Raw genomic sequence first — 17101 nt, 5'->3', positions numbered from 1 at the left:
TTTTTTTTTGCGGTATGCGGGCCTCTCACTGTTGTGGCCTCTCCCGTTGCGGAGCACAGGCTCCGGATGCGCAGGCCCAGCGGCCATGGCTCACGGGCCCAGCCGCTCCGCGGCATATGGGATCCTCCCAGACCAGGGCACGAACCCGTATCCCCTGCATCGGCAGGCGGACTCTCAACGACTGCGCCACCAGGGAGGCCCTTCTTTTTTTTTTTTATTTTATATTTTGGTGCATCCAAAGGAGGTACTTACAGGGGTAGGAGATAAGAAATAGTTAAGTGGCTGACTGCTGCATCTAGGATAATAATATATACTGCAGTGATTTTATATACATATGTACATATATATACTCCAGTATATGTGTGATATAATGTAGTTCAGAGCCCTTTTATATCAGAGTCATTGATGCTTAAATGAAAATGGTTTGGAAAATCAGACTCATTATTACCCCCAAGGGTAAAGATCATCCTGCACTGGTTTGCCACCATTTGAAGTAACCAACCAGTTGGAACTGAACCACAGTGAAGATAAATACAAATTAGGACATAATTAACAGGAGCTAGAAGCTAGAGGGAAGAAGAACAAAACATATGCTTATAAACAGAGATGAAAAAATGGCAACATAAAAAGAATTATAAAAACCCTCAAGGAGATACATGTAAAGTATCTAACTGACATAATGAAATTTAATATAAAAAAACTCTTCAGAATAATTGAGAGAATAGCCACTGTTAATATGCTAAAGGCTTAGATAATAACAGAAGAACTATCTAAAAATACAGAGCCAAAAATGTAAAGAAGGAAATGATAATGAATAAAACAAACAAAAAAAACAAAAAAACAACCTTGAGTCATACATACAGGAGTTCTAATATATAATATATAAAATAATTTCAAAAAACAAAAACAAAAAAATCAGAACTTTATACATAATCTTCTAAACCTAAAGAGAGAAAGAACAGTTTATTCACATGGGAAACAAGGTGATGACAGCACAAGCAAGATCATCTACAAGAATAGTCCTGAAACTCAAGGATGCTAAGCTAAGCTCACATCCTACTGACAGGTTGTAAGAAACATGATTATAAGATTCACGGATTTAGAGAATATATCACCCACATATCTTATCTGAGGAGAAGTATCAGAAAAAAATCTAATCTAACAACCACTAGTCAGAACTGAAGATTTCAACATAGTTAAGAAAGTAGAAAAAATGCTGCAAAAAATGAATTTTGAAATATATTTATAAGTGTACACATTTCTACTCTAAAATACAGAATTCAATCAAAGAGGATAATCACAAACTCTGGGATAGGGATGTGTATCTTACATTTTAAATAAGAATATTTAATAAGAGCCATTTGCATGCAGAGTCTAAAATAGATCCAGAATTAAATATATTGTCCTCTCTCAGCAAAATTTAAGGATTGTACTGTCTGAGAGAGAAGTTTGAGAGTTCAAAAAAAAAAAAGTAGGAAAATAAAATATCCTTAGTTTTATTTTATTGGAGAGAGAAAATAGTACAGCAATTTAAAAATTTATCTATCCAGATGGGGGGAATTTTTATCACTCATTCATAAAATTGTAGAGAATTATGTTTAATTTTGAGACTCAGGAAAGGTAAAATTATAAATAAAGACCTGGAAAACAGTAATAGAATTAATGGATTAACAAGAGAAATAGAGGAATAAATGACATCATGATCAAAATAATATATGAGAGGGCTTCCCTGGTGGCGCAGTGGCTGACAGTCTGCCTGCCGATGCAGGGGACACAGGTTCGTGCCCCGGCCCAGGAAGATCCCACATGCCGCGGAGCGGCTGGGCCCATGAGCCATGGCCGCTGAGCCTGCGCGTCCAGAGCCTGTGCTCCACAACGGGAGAGGCAACAATAGTGAGAGGCCCGCTTACCGCAAAAAAAATAAAAATAAAAATAAATTAAATTAAAAATAATAATAATAATATATGAGAAAAATAAAAATAAATATATATATATATATAAAAGGAAAACCATGAAGAAAATAACAAATAGAAAGTCAGATCATGAAAATATATTGAAGTGTTCATTTAAAATAAACAATAAAATCTCTTATTCGCTACAATGTCCAATTACAACAAAGACACTGCACATGTTAAACAAAATTGGGTGCAGAAATTTACTTTTTTTTTGTGTGTGTGGTTTGTGGGCCTCTCACTGTCGTTGTGGAGCACACTTGTAAGCCTCCCAAGCATCCTCTTCTAATAATCATTTCTTATCTATCACTTTGCCTGTCCCTGAATTCTTTCAGCACTGAGACATAAAAAACTGGAGCTCCTCAGAGCCCCCTCAAGACTCATCTCTGTGGTTTCAGAATGAGTACTCTCTGGTGGCCAAGAGGTAGAACCAATTATAGAAACATTATCTTATTTCATTAAAATGACTAGATTGTGAACTCATCTAGAAAAATATGAAATGAAGGCAGAAGGCAAACAAGCAATGCAGCAACTTGGAACAACACTCTTAAGGGACTGGGGAATCCAAATACCAAATTAGGGACAGGAAATTGTAGAATGTCTCTAGAAACTTGTGGGGCTGGGCTAGAATTCTGTACATACTTACAGCCATTTGGTCCCCCATACTTGTCTCAAGTCTCTAAGTGACAATGTTGTCATCTTGAAATTTTAATTCACTGACTTCGGCTCTGACATAAATGGTAAACCTATACTCTTCATTGGGTAAATGCATTTCTATAAATAAATACAGAAATGGTGAAGAAAAAAACTTAATTTTGATAAATTTGTGCTAAATTAAGAGAACTATTTCTATGAGCTATATAAAATGCAAAAGTTAAAATCAGATAATGATCTTATGGTTTTAAATGGAAAGCTGAAAGAGTTTGACTAAATACATAAAATATTTTCATGTTAGAGACAATTTACTCCATCATAAATGTGAGATGTAGCATTTGAATTATATTGTGGTTAAATGCTCAGGAAGTTTTGGTTTTTTCAAGTTTGTAAATTTTGGCAATTAAGGTGTTGAAGTATTTAAATATATTATGTTGACATAGTATTTATTTAAACTACACAAATACAAATATAATATCTATTTAAACTATACAAATATTGATATATACAGATGCACAGATTAGTATGCAATATGTTTATATTTTGTTTAAAGTATATATAAACATGAATATATAATACATAAAAATATATAATATACATATATATTCTTATATGAATAAATGTATATATTCCCTATTAATCAATATTATATGTAATACATTATATGCAATTTGAAAGTGAATTTTGTATTCTCTTTATTCCTCTAATTTGTATTACTGAAATGCATTTATTTACCCATAATTAATTGCCTGCCTTATATCTATAAATAAATTGTTAGATGGTAAGTAAATCTAATCATTAGGTTGTAAATGGTACAGAGTTTAAGAGCATTTACTCCATTAAATTAATAAAATATTAACCAAATTCAATGGAAAGTTTTTTAAGATATAATTTTGTATATATTTATAAAAACATCTAAGTTAAGTGTAAGAAAATTTTTATTTGCAATATTGAAGACTGAATAAAAACTTTAAATCCTAAGAACTATCCATAGTCATTTCTCCTAGACATTAAAAGTTATAAAAGCAACACATATTGGCATTTGTTTCATAATTAGTCACTGCTAGCATAGAAAAATACAACACAGAAAGATAAAGTTACTTTCTTTAAAAAAGATGGCCATTAGTGCATTTGTGTTTCTCCGTGTGAGTGTGAATGTGTATGAGTGAGTATAAAAAGAATGAAATTAGATTAAGCTTCTTATATACTCATGACTGGAAAAAAGATTTTGCCCAAAATGGAATAACACAAATATTGACCTTATGCTAGACAAAACAGTAATCCTTTACAATTTTCTGTCTTCATTATTACACAAAACATATTTAATATGAAAGTGTTTACTGTATATTAAAAGATAGGAAAAGAACAGTGTAAGCTAATGTAGTGTAGGTAAATGAATAAATGAAAAATGCAGAAATTAATAAAATGAAAGATACACAAAGAACAGAGAACTGGAGAGATAAAGGCAGATTATTTTGAAAATACAGACGCTAATCTCTTATGAGAGTTTTAAAACAAAACATATGAAAATGAAGAAAATTAAGAATGCAAAAGACACACAGCCATAGACAGATAAAGATGAAAATAATTTTATGATAATTCTACATGTACTAAATTTGGAATGTTAGAGGGAATGTATGATTTCCCATAAAAATTATAATAATTTAAAAATATGACCAGAAGACAAATTCTATTTGAATAGACCAATTTCCTTAGAAAAGACTGGAGACATTTTTAAAACGTTACCAGAATTGATGATTCCACAGCCTAATTCTATCTAACATCTAAGAATATATAGAGCTATTCTAGATAGAACTATGAACATTTAACAGCTTACTTGTGATGCTAGCTATCTTATATATCCAAACTTGATGAATACAATGAAAGAAAAATGACTATAGACCAATCTCACTCATATGAGCAAAAATTATATAATACATAAATGTAGCAAAAGATATATTATCAAAAAAGAAATCATAATAGGAATTGTCATGGGGAGCTTTTTTAATTGTGTTGGACTTGAATTAACAGTACTATACTCTCTCAAGGATATACTCCCTCATACAGAATATAGCAAATGCCTCGCGTTGGCAGATAATATGGAAGAGAAGATTCAAATGCCACCGACACAAGATGAGCTCTAGAGAACAGAAGGGCAACTGTTTCCCTGACTCCTACATTCTACCTGAGTGTGTGTGAGTGTTGTGTGGTGTGTGTGTGTGTGTGTGTGTGTGTATGAGTATGAGCACTTCCAGTGAATTTGCAGGAAATAAATGGACTTCACCAAAATGTCCTTCTGGAATTAGTACCTCACTGTTGTCACCCGTTTGTTAACTTTTATTCTCTCCGTATTGATCGGTTAGGATATAAAAGAATTGTATCATATAGTGGATTTAACAAAAAACAAATTAAAATGGCATAGATATCAAACATTCACTTTTCAGTTGGCAAAGTTCCAAGTTTTAAAGTTCTGAATTTCATTGTAAATAGTATACTAGGCGACAAACTAAAATATTAGTGTAGTTAAATTTCAAAAGACTATACGAGCCTTCTGAATTATTTAAAAATAGCGGCCTACATCGTTTGAGAAGTTACTTTGACGGCTTCTAAGAACCGTGCAGAGGATGCTAGGATGGATCACACAAATTCCTCACCAAAATGAAGGTTTACTCCCTACCATCTCCTCGGCAGAAAGCCCTCATTTTTCAACACTTTACAGGAGTTGCCTCAACTGAAGAGACCTTCACTGTCCAGTACAGTCGTCCCTCCGTATCTGCAGGGGATTGGTTGCAGAACTCCAGCCCCAGCCCATACCAGAATCCACAGATACCCAAGTCCAGGGACGCTCACGTCCTTCGTGTAAAATGCCGTATTACTACCGGTCCTTCGTATCCACGGATTCCACATCCGCAGATTCAAACAACCTTGGATCCAGAGGTGGGTGGAATCTGTGGATACAGAACCTGCAGATAGGGAAGACAACTGTAATGCTCATTTCCGATGATGAATCAATGTTGGGTCAAAAACGCCCAGCCTCTGTGCCCAACCTTAGGACAATTTTAGAGTGTCCTCCAAATTTTGGAACTTCCTTAGGCCTCTATTAAGTCTGTAATGCAGCTCAACTTCTGCCTGAGCTTTTTTCCCTTCCTCCGGCAGGTGTTAAGTTTAACACACTCGCTAATAAATCTCCTGCATGCTCATCTCAATCTCAGCGTTGGCTGTCTTGGGAACCAAATCTGCAGGCAGTTAGTTCCAGGAGTGGCTTGACTAAACAGACTCTGGAATGGGAGTTTGCTGCTGGCAGTCTACACTGCCATCACAGCCTCAGAAATCTCCTTTAAATTGGGGTGGTGGTGGTGGGGCGTTCTTCACTGTGACTGCATCTCACCAACACCTCTTCTTCCACCCAGCCATGATGTTCTCCTTTCCCTTCAATACGTTGTGACCACAAAAGCATTCCTGAATATTAAATCCTATCTCAGGTAACCAATATATGATGGTGCCTTTTCACTGTAAAAACGTAAATGGATTTCAAATGTACTGAAGAGGATATTTTACATCATTCTTTTGGGGGGAAATATGTTCTGCTTCATAACTGCCGTCATGTACACAGATGGAGATAACAGAAACCAATTAATCTCAACAAAAGCTTATTTTATGGGTTACTTATATACACTCAGTGCAGAAATACAGTTAGAGACTGAGAGTCAGATAAGTGTCATTAACCAATACAATATGTTCCAAAGTACTAGACTGGCCCATAGAATAACGGTTTTTCTACCATGTATTTCTTTTCTTTTTTCTAATTTTATGTATTTATGGCTGCGTTAGGTCTTTGTTGCTGTGCGTGGGCTTTCTCTAGTTGCGGCGAGCGGGAGCTGCTCTTCATTGCGGTGCACAGGCTTCCCATTGCGGTGGCTTCTCTTGTTGTGGAGGATGGGCTCTAGGTGCGTGGGCTTCAGTAGTTGTGGCACGTGGGCTCAGTAGGCTTGTGGGCTCTAGAGCGCAGGCTCAGTAGTTGTGGCACACGGGCTTACTTGCTCCACGGCATGTGGGATCTTCTGGAACTAGGGATCAAACCTGTGTCCCCTACATTGGCAGGAGGATTCTTAACCACTGCACCACCAGATAAGTCCCATATATTTCTTGTTCATGGGCTATTTCCAATGGTGGGAAATTTTGGAAAAGGTGTGTGGTCTTGTTTTTATTGCTCATTTTTGTTAGTAGATATATAGCATACATATTAATAATTGAATCTATGTGGGTGCTAAAAATGCTTAAGGTTTTTCTTTTCTTTTTTTTTTGACAATGGATGATTTTAGATGGTTATTCAGCATATAAAACATTCTCTGAACCAGACAACGGTTGATTGAGCTGTTGTTCAGTGTCTCTGTAATAGTCTAAAAGAACAACTTATGGTTTCTGGGTTCCCCAAATTACTTGGTTTCTTGGCAGCATGTTGAAATGCTTAACTAGTTTATATTATCTCTGAAAATAACCTAGTTAAAGGAGTATCAAACTTGTGCTTTCATAAATACAATACAGAATCCTGTCTGAAAATGAATATGAAATATAATGTGAGTGAGGAGAAATAAATTACATTTCTTGAAAGATTATTTTATTTTGCATATTTAATTTCATAAATTCATGTAATTCGTGTATTAAATTAATAAATTAAAACAATGAATTTTATATTTTTGTACCCACTTTATAAATGAAGAAACAGAGATGCAGAATGATGTCCAACAGCTTCACAAAGGTGTACCAGAATCACGTTGAGTTTTTACTAAAACAAATAGCGCCTGGCCTCACAAATCCTTCCAATCATATCAAGAGCTGTAATCTAATTGACAATCCCACTCAACCAGGTATTCAGTAGCATTTTTCATCAAACACAGCTGGTTAATAGTTCACAGAAAATGTCTTTGTCTTAACTCAGATATCTCACATATTTTCTTGGGAAAGTTTGCCCACGTGAAACCTGTAAGCAAAAATGTCCAATAACGCTCTGAAAACAAACAAAACAACAAACCTGGATGGTCTAAATTTTTGTCAAAGTAATATATGAAAACATTTCAGCACCTGTTTCTCAACATTGTCTAGATGTAGACAATAGAGATGACAACATTTAGAGCATCAGGATCATGTTAAAATTTTCTCTTACAGAGCTTAATAAAATGCATGAGTGAAGTAGCATGAAAAATCACTTTATATTAATGCTTCCAAGAAAATCTGGAAACTAGCTATTAGTCTGAGTTGGCAGGCATTTCTCTTACTCAAGCATGATTTTCTTTCTTTTTTTTTTTTAAACTAGAACATTCAGGAGCCTAGTTTTAGCTTCATTGTGCTTTAGTTAATAGCTAGCAAAGGTATTTGCTTTTAAATACATGCTCAAGACGTTTTTACTAGATTCTGACTTGACTGAAGAAAGTATAGCTTAAGAAGAAAAGTATGTGTAGGAACGTATTAAAATAAAACCCTGCTCTTCCTTGCTCAGTGACCTTGGTGTAATAGCCTCATCAGTAAAATAATGCAATGTTTTCAGGGACATTTTGCACATTAGAAAAACTATTGCCAAAGCATGTTTCAAAACTTAGAGGAGGAACCATATGGATTGAGGCTATTAGTTTTTCTTGTTACTGTTATGGAACTATTTTCAGTTTGAATACATTTATCAATGCTTTTTTGGTAGGACATAATGTATTACATCGAAACAAGAAATACATAAAAAATTAATGAGATGAAAAATAACTTGAGGATGAGCATTTCTAATAAAGCTGCTTTTAAGTATGATGCAGCTTTTTGAAGTATATTTAATTTCAGCCGAGGTCAGTCAAACTATGCTCCTCCTAAGATTAATATAAGTGCATCCTTGAGCATTTTTAATCATTGGAACCTAAGTGACTTTAGAGCAAAAACAAAGTTTAGATAGAAATTTTGCTACACATCAGCATTTTCTTTGAAGTTCAGAAATGCTGAGTACAAATGCCACTTATGAACCGTGTTTACACTTTAAGAAGAAAAATATAAAACACTTTTAAGAAAATACTTGTTTCAAATAATTAGAGATAAATACACTTGTAAATACTTTTCAATAACTAATTTGTCAATTCCTACATGAAATACATAATTTCAAAATACATCTTATGAAACTATACAGTTAAACTGCCAAGAAACAAATAATATTAAGCCGTTGTGTTTGGGAAGTGAGGCTACTCATACATATGTACTGTTGTCAATACAGAGATAGGAATTGACAAAAACAGTCAAACAACAAACACTGGTTGCATATGTGAGTAAATAAATGAAATTGTTAAGTTATAAACGTTGAAACTTTTAGGATCCTTTTGCTCTTAAGTCTAAATGAAAATTGTACCTACCACACCTTGAAGGAGACTCACAGATCTCAGGACAGCCAGAGGCCCCTTTGGGTAGAGATAGAAAAATCTGAGTCTAGTAATGGAAATATGTGTAAGGAACTGAAAAAATTACTGAGCTCCAGAAAAGTACTAATAACTCAGTTGTTTTGCAAAAGGTTGGAAAGTGCTTTGGTTAGTGTAAATAAACATATAATGAATTTTTATAAGGCCAGCAAACACAAGTAGTGTATTTGTATTAAATGGTTTTATAGGCCAAAATAACAGTCATCTGACCACTGTGTCATGCTTAGGCAGGCTTGTATTGGAACATATTTACTTAAGTCAAAGATGTATGTTCTTCTCTCTGGCAGGAAATATGTCATAGAAAAGACAGACTAAAATCACCCTTAAGTAGGTTTTACATTATTTCAGATGCTGAAATTTAAAGCATATAATGTCTAAACCATAATTTAAGAAATTTACATAATATGTTTTAAAGATTTGATTGCACTAAACTCTACTGTCTGGAAATATGCAACGTTTAGGATTGGGGAGTGAGTGGGGTGAATGCCCACAGCTTGGACATGTATGGAATAGACAGTTTGGCCTTTAATTCAGTGACAGGAATTAAAGGTAAAAAAATATATATACAACTAAGATAAAATATCCATACGAATCATCTCAAGTCATTCACAAGATGTAGCTTTATCAAGAGAAAGGAACTGGATACCACATTTTGGCAACATTTTTCTAAACTGGTATATTATATGAATATTGAATTTGACACTCTCATAAAAGCTTGTATTTTTATTTATACCATGTCACTAATTGCTTTTTTAATACTTTGCCTCCATAATCATTTCTTTATCCTGACAGTTTTTATAGACTAAGTTTGAAAACATTTCAAAAGATTGTTTTTCTTCTAATAAGCAAAGAATTACAGCTGGACTTCCAAATTGCAAAGTCTTGCACTTCAGAGAAATCTTATCCACTGGAATATACAAGAAAAATGCTAAAGACTTTTTTTAAATTCAGTATATTAGATTGATCTGTACATGTAAAATTGATTCCAGGTGTTCTCATATTGCTTTCTTTCTTAATATGAAGATAAATAATTAGGAAATTGAGAAATCATCTAGAGAAATATTCCACAATAGCTCTCAATATTTTAAGGTAGTTAATTTTACATTTTCTCATTGATGTAAATAACATATTTTAATTTCAACAACAGTTGTGAATATTTTAGCATTTCTTTCAGCTGCTATATTTACTAGAGAGTTGCTATATTGTGCCTCTATGATTTTCTGATTGAAACTCATTGGCCTTTGTTACATCCTTTGGAGAATTTCTGAGAAGCATTATCCATCCATGTTTTTCCCTTAGTATTTGAACTAGAGGAAACATACATTTGTGGGTGTGTGTGTGTGCACGTGTGCATGTTTTACAGGGTTATATAACAATGATAATGCTATGATCCCATGCTTTCTCTTGAAATTTATGGTCCAGGTAAACACAACTGTTTGCAACTTCTAATACATAAGGCAGTTATACACCCAACTTCTTTTAAGCATAGTGCCTGAAACAAGGTTAGTATTTTTGCAAAGTATATTTTATTACAGTAAATATCTACTAAGTCTACCTGTGAATTTAATATTCCTTTCCTTGAGATAGGCTCCTTCTTTGTCTTTATAATTTAAATATTGATCTAGTACATTTCTTTTAGCCTTTCATGAGCTTTTAAAAACCTGACCTACTCATGACTTTAAATGTTCTGCATGTACCTGAACATTGTGTAGCATGGTTCATGTGAGGACATAAACCTCAGGAAGCTATGGGAAAGGAAGGGAGCAAAGGCAGGAATAATATCTCTGGGCTTGTGGAATTCAGAGTCATGGTGTTTGGAGAAGCTCATTTGATCCAAGAAGTATGATCATGATTCCACAGATTTTACAGCACCAGTAGTGATCTTCAAAAATGCAATTAGATTAAGTTATTTTTTTCAAAACACATATCACTATGATTTTTCTTCCATTTCACCTCATACATTTTAGGTCATCTGATGGCTGCCCATCACCTAATGAGAAGTGTCTGATAGAAGTGATTCTCTCCATCTATTTCCTTAGAGCACTTGCACTGTGTCATTTAGGTAGAAAAACTCTATGTGTTGGTATCAGAGAGTTTGATTTAAATTCTAACTTTAACTGATGTAAGCTGATATTGAGACTTTATAAATTATTTCCTTATTTGTAAAAGTATGCTAGTTTAATAATTCAATTAAAATAATTAAATGAGATTTAGCGTGGTACAATGGGAAGAACATAGGTTTGGGTTGTTACATGATAAAAATATTTGCCTGACTCTGATACTTATTAGCGATGTGATATTTGACAAGGAACTTGCCCTCTTGAAGCCAAAAAAAAAAAAATACAACAATAGTAACATCCATGGCTGAGGAGATGCTTTTGGATTATGTCTTTAAATTGCCATGCATACAATGAGGCTCCACAATGGTTGTTGTTACTGTTATTGTTCTTTTTTGTTATTGTTTTTGTTATTAATATTTTAAATTTAAAACTACTTGAAAATAAGAAGCCTACTGTTTGCTAATATTCTGTGTCCTTGTTTTGTTTCCTTGTTTTCCTACTTACAAATGTCTGCTTTATTAATCTCACACTTCTTTATAAGAATTTGAAATGTTAACACATGGAAAAGAGCTTGAAAATGGCAGGTATTCTTATTATAATAAACACCCAATATCTGTTAAGCATATTAGTATGACAGGAAATAACATAGGTAGCAGGAAAAATTCCTATTGAGAGCTTCAAAAGACAAACAGACTAAAATATTCAAATTAACCCTATAGTTCTTTAACTTATCAAGTTGGGAATTTGGCATTTAATCCTATTCCAATTATGAAGTTCCCTGATTTGCATTAATGAGTAGCAAGTTATTTGAATATATATTTTTATCTAATGGTAATGAGAAGAACAGTAAGCTTAGAGACCAAGATTCTAGGATCAGCCACATTTTATGGTGCATTATGTATGTTGATTTAGAGTGACACTCCATAGCTTTAAATTTGTCCAGTGATATCAAAAACAGAAAAAATCATATAAGGGAGAGAAAGATCAACACAAGGTTCTCATCATGTTTGAGAATAAAATTCAAGATAAAGGGCTATAGATTATTTCAGTTATTCAATTGAATTTCCTAGTAAGTTGGTATATGAAATTAGAATATCCTTCTTCAGACTCTAAATATATATAAATTAATGGCCATATGAGATAATCAATTCATTTTATGTTACCTCAAATTAGGTGGATACATTTTTTGTTTGTTTTCTTCAAAATTTAGTAAGTTTCTGAGCATTCAGGATATAATACAGTAGATTATTTTCTTTAAACTCAAGTGACTATTTTAAAAAGTGTAGATATAATTTTCTAGTTTTTAAACAGATAATAAACAAGGAGGTATTTAGTTACTTTTAGGAAAAAGTTGATTAACGTGTCTGTCTATTAAATAAATATATATATCTTAAGAACCTTACTTTTTTCAAATAAGAAAATAAAATATAATAAAGTAAAATGACAAACTATTCTAGGCATAAATATAAAATGAGAAAAAAATGTTTAAGTAAAGATTGTAAGCAGTATAACACATCAAGAGAAGCAAGGTAATACAGTAGAGAAGGAAAGTTAAGGTTGTTTGTTTTAGCAGTTTTAATGTTTCAGATTGAAGGTATGAATTTCAATGTTCATTAAGAAATAAATAGAAGAAAATAAGAAGATTAAGATCTGGGGGAGAGAGTAACCTTCTTAGTACTTGGCTTCAGGGAACAAATGGGGAAATAAGATTCTGAGCACGTGTGGATTATCCTGGGATGGAAGGAAGGACCCCTCTTCTTTGAAGGAGGGTGAGAGAAAGGTAAGAAATGGAGGTTCATCTTTGTAAGTGTAATTTTTTAAAAATTGAGATAACTTGCTGATTTATATTTTCCTCTGAGTAAAACGGTCATTTGCTTGCAGTGAAATGAGAGTTGGGATGGTGAAATCTTTGAATGTTTCCAGAGATCTTTGGTAAGACTAGAAACATATAGAGGGTAATTGTGCAGTCTCATGGTATCAACTGAGTCGGAAATAATTGTATAAAGTACCTAAATATGTAGTTTTACACGAGAAGTTTGATAATTCTAGGAATAGAAATGGAAATGAGTGTTGGTTGATTCAGAGGTTGAATTTTGGAGGGCAGCTGTGAAAGAAAGCCAGTGGAGCAAGGGAGTTATTAGAAGACTAATTGAATTGACCAATATTTATTTTATTGATTTGATATTATTTTATCTGTAGGGAGCCCATGAGGCATTCTAGTCCCTTAATTATTCCATTTTCTTTCTAATTGTTACTATGAATACATGTTCTTCCCAATGTACCTTATAGTCCATTCCCATTACTTATACATTCACTTTAAATTAATTAACTTTAACTCCCTTGTGCTGTTTCCCTTACCTGAAATCTGTATTGCAGGTATTAGAAATGCTTAGACAACCATAAAGGGTGGAGACACTATAAGTCCATGGTCTTTGCCCATTGGAAACTGCACAGCAATTTTCCATTTCCCTCCAAGTCACAATTCTCTCTCAATCTTTATGGCATCATTTGCAAGTTTTCTGATAATTCATTAAGGCGCTCATCCAAAATTTATCATGCAATTTAAATCTAGTAAGGGAGACACTTAACTTTAAAAAAAATCAATTTTATCCAAATATAGTAAGTGCTCTGACCGGTGAAGCACAATATAATATAGGGACACATAGCAGAAGCAACTCAGAAACACTGAGTCAGGGAGAAAAAGTACTACCCTGAGACTCGTGTGATTGGAATGGTTTATGTTGCTAAGGAGTGGGGATGTCAGATGATTCTAGACAGAATAGATGGTTCCAACATCAGAGCTACCATGCTGTGTTAAGAAAAGTTTATAGCTGCAGAGTAGCCCACGATGAGGAGTTGGAGAGGGCCTGTGAGAATCATCTCTGGGGAGGTGCAAATTATTCATATGTGCGTTTTGATGGACAGAGAATAGTCAGATTAGGGGAGAAAAAGAAGTTTCTAGAGAGAAAGGAAAACATGACCAAAGTCATGTGAAAATGAAATGTCTCTACTAGAATATCCATGTGGTCTGCTCTGGCATGTTACAGCTTGGGGAGCGTGCAGTCTGAAACTTCATTGCAGCTGTTACTATAGTTGTGAACTGTATTTGAAAAACTGAACAGCCAAGGTTTTGATCAGTCCCAAAAAATATAAAGAAGAAATTAAAGTCACTTGTCATCCCACCAATCAGAGTTGCTTACACTTAGCATTTCAATAAATTTCCTTCCATTAATTTTCTAGGCATATGAGAAGATACCATCTTACAGAATAAGGATCACTTCTACAGAGGTATCCGTTAGCCCCTAGGAACTCTGGTTCTTTAATTTCACCAAAGATAGTGAATCCAAAAAAGCCATAGTCTTTTTTAAGTCTGCATATGTTCAAACTTTATGTAATGATAGACTTAAGAAAGCCAATTTCAGATTGCAGCTTATTTCAGAATATTTCTACCTAGAAGTTATCCTAGGTTTCCTCAGATGTCCTCTCTTGCAAATGTATATCCTAAGTTGTGGCTCAAATATGTTTTCATCAAAGGGAAATTAGGGCTGCTTTGGAAATTGCTATGGTAATTGTCAAAATATTTGACCACTTATAATCTCTTGATGAAATTATACGAATCACATCTTTCACTGCCTCTGTTCTATCCCCTTTCACTCTCTTCTGCTCTGTCATCCTTGCAATTAGACCTTACTCTGTCTTCTTTCAGCCTGGACAAAAGTCAAAATGAAATTTCACAGGCAACATAGCATCCATCCTTTTTTTTCTAATAAGTACAATTTAAAAGTGAAAAGTATGTAAGAGAATATGTGTTCTCAACTGGCAGCCATACGTTGTATGAAAGCGTCTCAGTTACTTTCAGCATCTCTAGTGAATTTAGGATTCAGGCGCAAAATAAACAAACAAAATCTGCTTTGGAATAGAAAGATTTTGGTGTAAATCAGGCTTTCACACATACTCTGTGATATTTGACAATTTGTCTAACTTCATATACCCTCTGCTTCCACATCTGTAATACAGATTTAATAATTCACATAAGAAAATTGTTTTGAATACAAAAATGAGTTGTTATATGTGAAGTGCATGGTACAGCCTAGGAACTTAAAAATACTGCTTCCTTTCAATTTTTGATCTTCAAAGCCCATGTTTTTGAATCCCCAAATTTCAATTGCAATGCCTGATACGTAGCTGATACTCGTTAAAAGCTTGTTGTACTAAGCTTTTATACTTTATACTAAGCTTTTTATAAAAGCTTGTTGTACTAAGCTAAAATATTTTAGTGTAGATTCATTTTAAAATAATTTATTAATTATATATAAGAAAATTATTAACCTGTAGACTCTTATCTTTGCCATAATCCTAATAGATATTTCCATAATAGTTGCTTTCCCAGTTTGTAAAAAACAGTACACATAATCTGCTAGCCTGGATGCCTACTTAAATAGCTAGCTCAATGTCAGCTCAGCAATAAGCCTTTCCAATACCCTCTTTGTAAGAAACTTCACCCCCATCTTGTCATAACATACTATTACTCTTTAATATGCTTACCAAATTATAAAATAATGTTTTACCTTCCATGGCTGAATCCACAAGTAGGCAGCTCTCCTCAAGACAAAAGCATTGTTATAACTGCAGTATCTGGCACAGAGAAGGCAGTTCATTGTGGTTCCTTAATAGCTGGAAGAGAAAATAAGGAGAATTATGAAGAAAAAATCATAAGGAAAATAATTATAAAGAAAAAATAATTTTGAGATAAACAAGGTTTATAACAATCTTAAGATAACCACATGAATGCATTTGGTAACTTTACTTGATAAAGGAAGATACCAGATATGTTGTTTTAACAGGCAGTATTAACAATTTGAAGCTATTTTACTTCAAAGAAATATCTTTAAAATATTCCATAAGTTAATGTGAATTTACTGCTTTGGTGATTGAATATGATTAATACCATTCTTATCCTAAATGAGAAATGATTTTATGTAAACATCTTAGTGATTTATTTGTGATTATTTCACCAGATGAGAAAAAGTTAACATCTTTATCAGTCTAATCAAAGGAGTTTTGACAGGCCGTATTATGACTTCCTTCCCTTCAGGGCTGGGAAAAGAAAGTAGTATTATGTGTTATATTAAATCCTGTGCATGCTTTGTTTTAAAATATACAATAGATCGAAAATAGTTTCCTACAGGCCAACTTGATTTGGCTAAAAGAATGTTTGTTTCCTCACAATTACCCGACTCTACCCCCATAAGACTGATGTGGCAATTGAGGTAAGAATAATTAAACTTCTAGTGTTATGATTAGGCCTTTGAAGAAAAAAAAATCAGTATGTTTGGTGTAAGCCGGTTTTAGATGTATCAACATTACTGAAGAGAGACATAGCAGCAGATGTTGTCCTAAAGGGCAGACAAAGAAGGAAGGATGTTTGAGACCAGTGTTCTTATCCTGGGTGTCCAGTAGAATAATTTACAAGTTTTTAAATTATCAATATATCATCACCAGTGACATTGGTGATTTAATTGTTCTGGACCTGGGATGGACATCCATAATTTTTTAGAGCTTGCCAAGCAATTTCAAGGGACAGCTCAGCTTGCAAACTGCTAGTTTAGGAGAAGCAAGGTAGAACTCTCAGTCAGAGACTGATGTAGTCCACTTCCTTTTTGGATGCTGTTTTGATTGACTCCTACTCTCCCCCACAGAGCAAGACCCGAGCAAAAAGACAAAGGATTGGAGATTGGGGGCGGGGGTACAATGGAATAGGTAGGTGTGGTGTTTTTATTTCCTTTCTAGAAGCACAAATTTGGTGTTTCTCTCTCTCTCTCTCTCTATTTCTCTCTCTCTGTCTCTCTCTGTCTGTCTCTCTCCCTCCCTCTTTTCAGAGGCTTTGCACAGGTGCATTGTATTGATAAAATACATATAGTTTAAAATACCTATTTTGTATTTATCAAACAAATTAATAAATGGCCACAAAACATTGTATCTGTGAGAGTAT

This window comes from Mesoplodon mirus (assembly GCF_964341445.2).
Source record: "Mesoplodon mirus genome assembly, chromosome: 3".
NCBI classification, from domain to species: Eukaryota; Metazoa; Chordata; class Mammalia; order Artiodactyla; family Ziphiidae; genus Mesoplodon; species Mesoplodon mirus.
The sequence above is the reverse complement of the archived record's forward strand: the minus strand, read 5'-3'. Positions refer to the sequence as shown.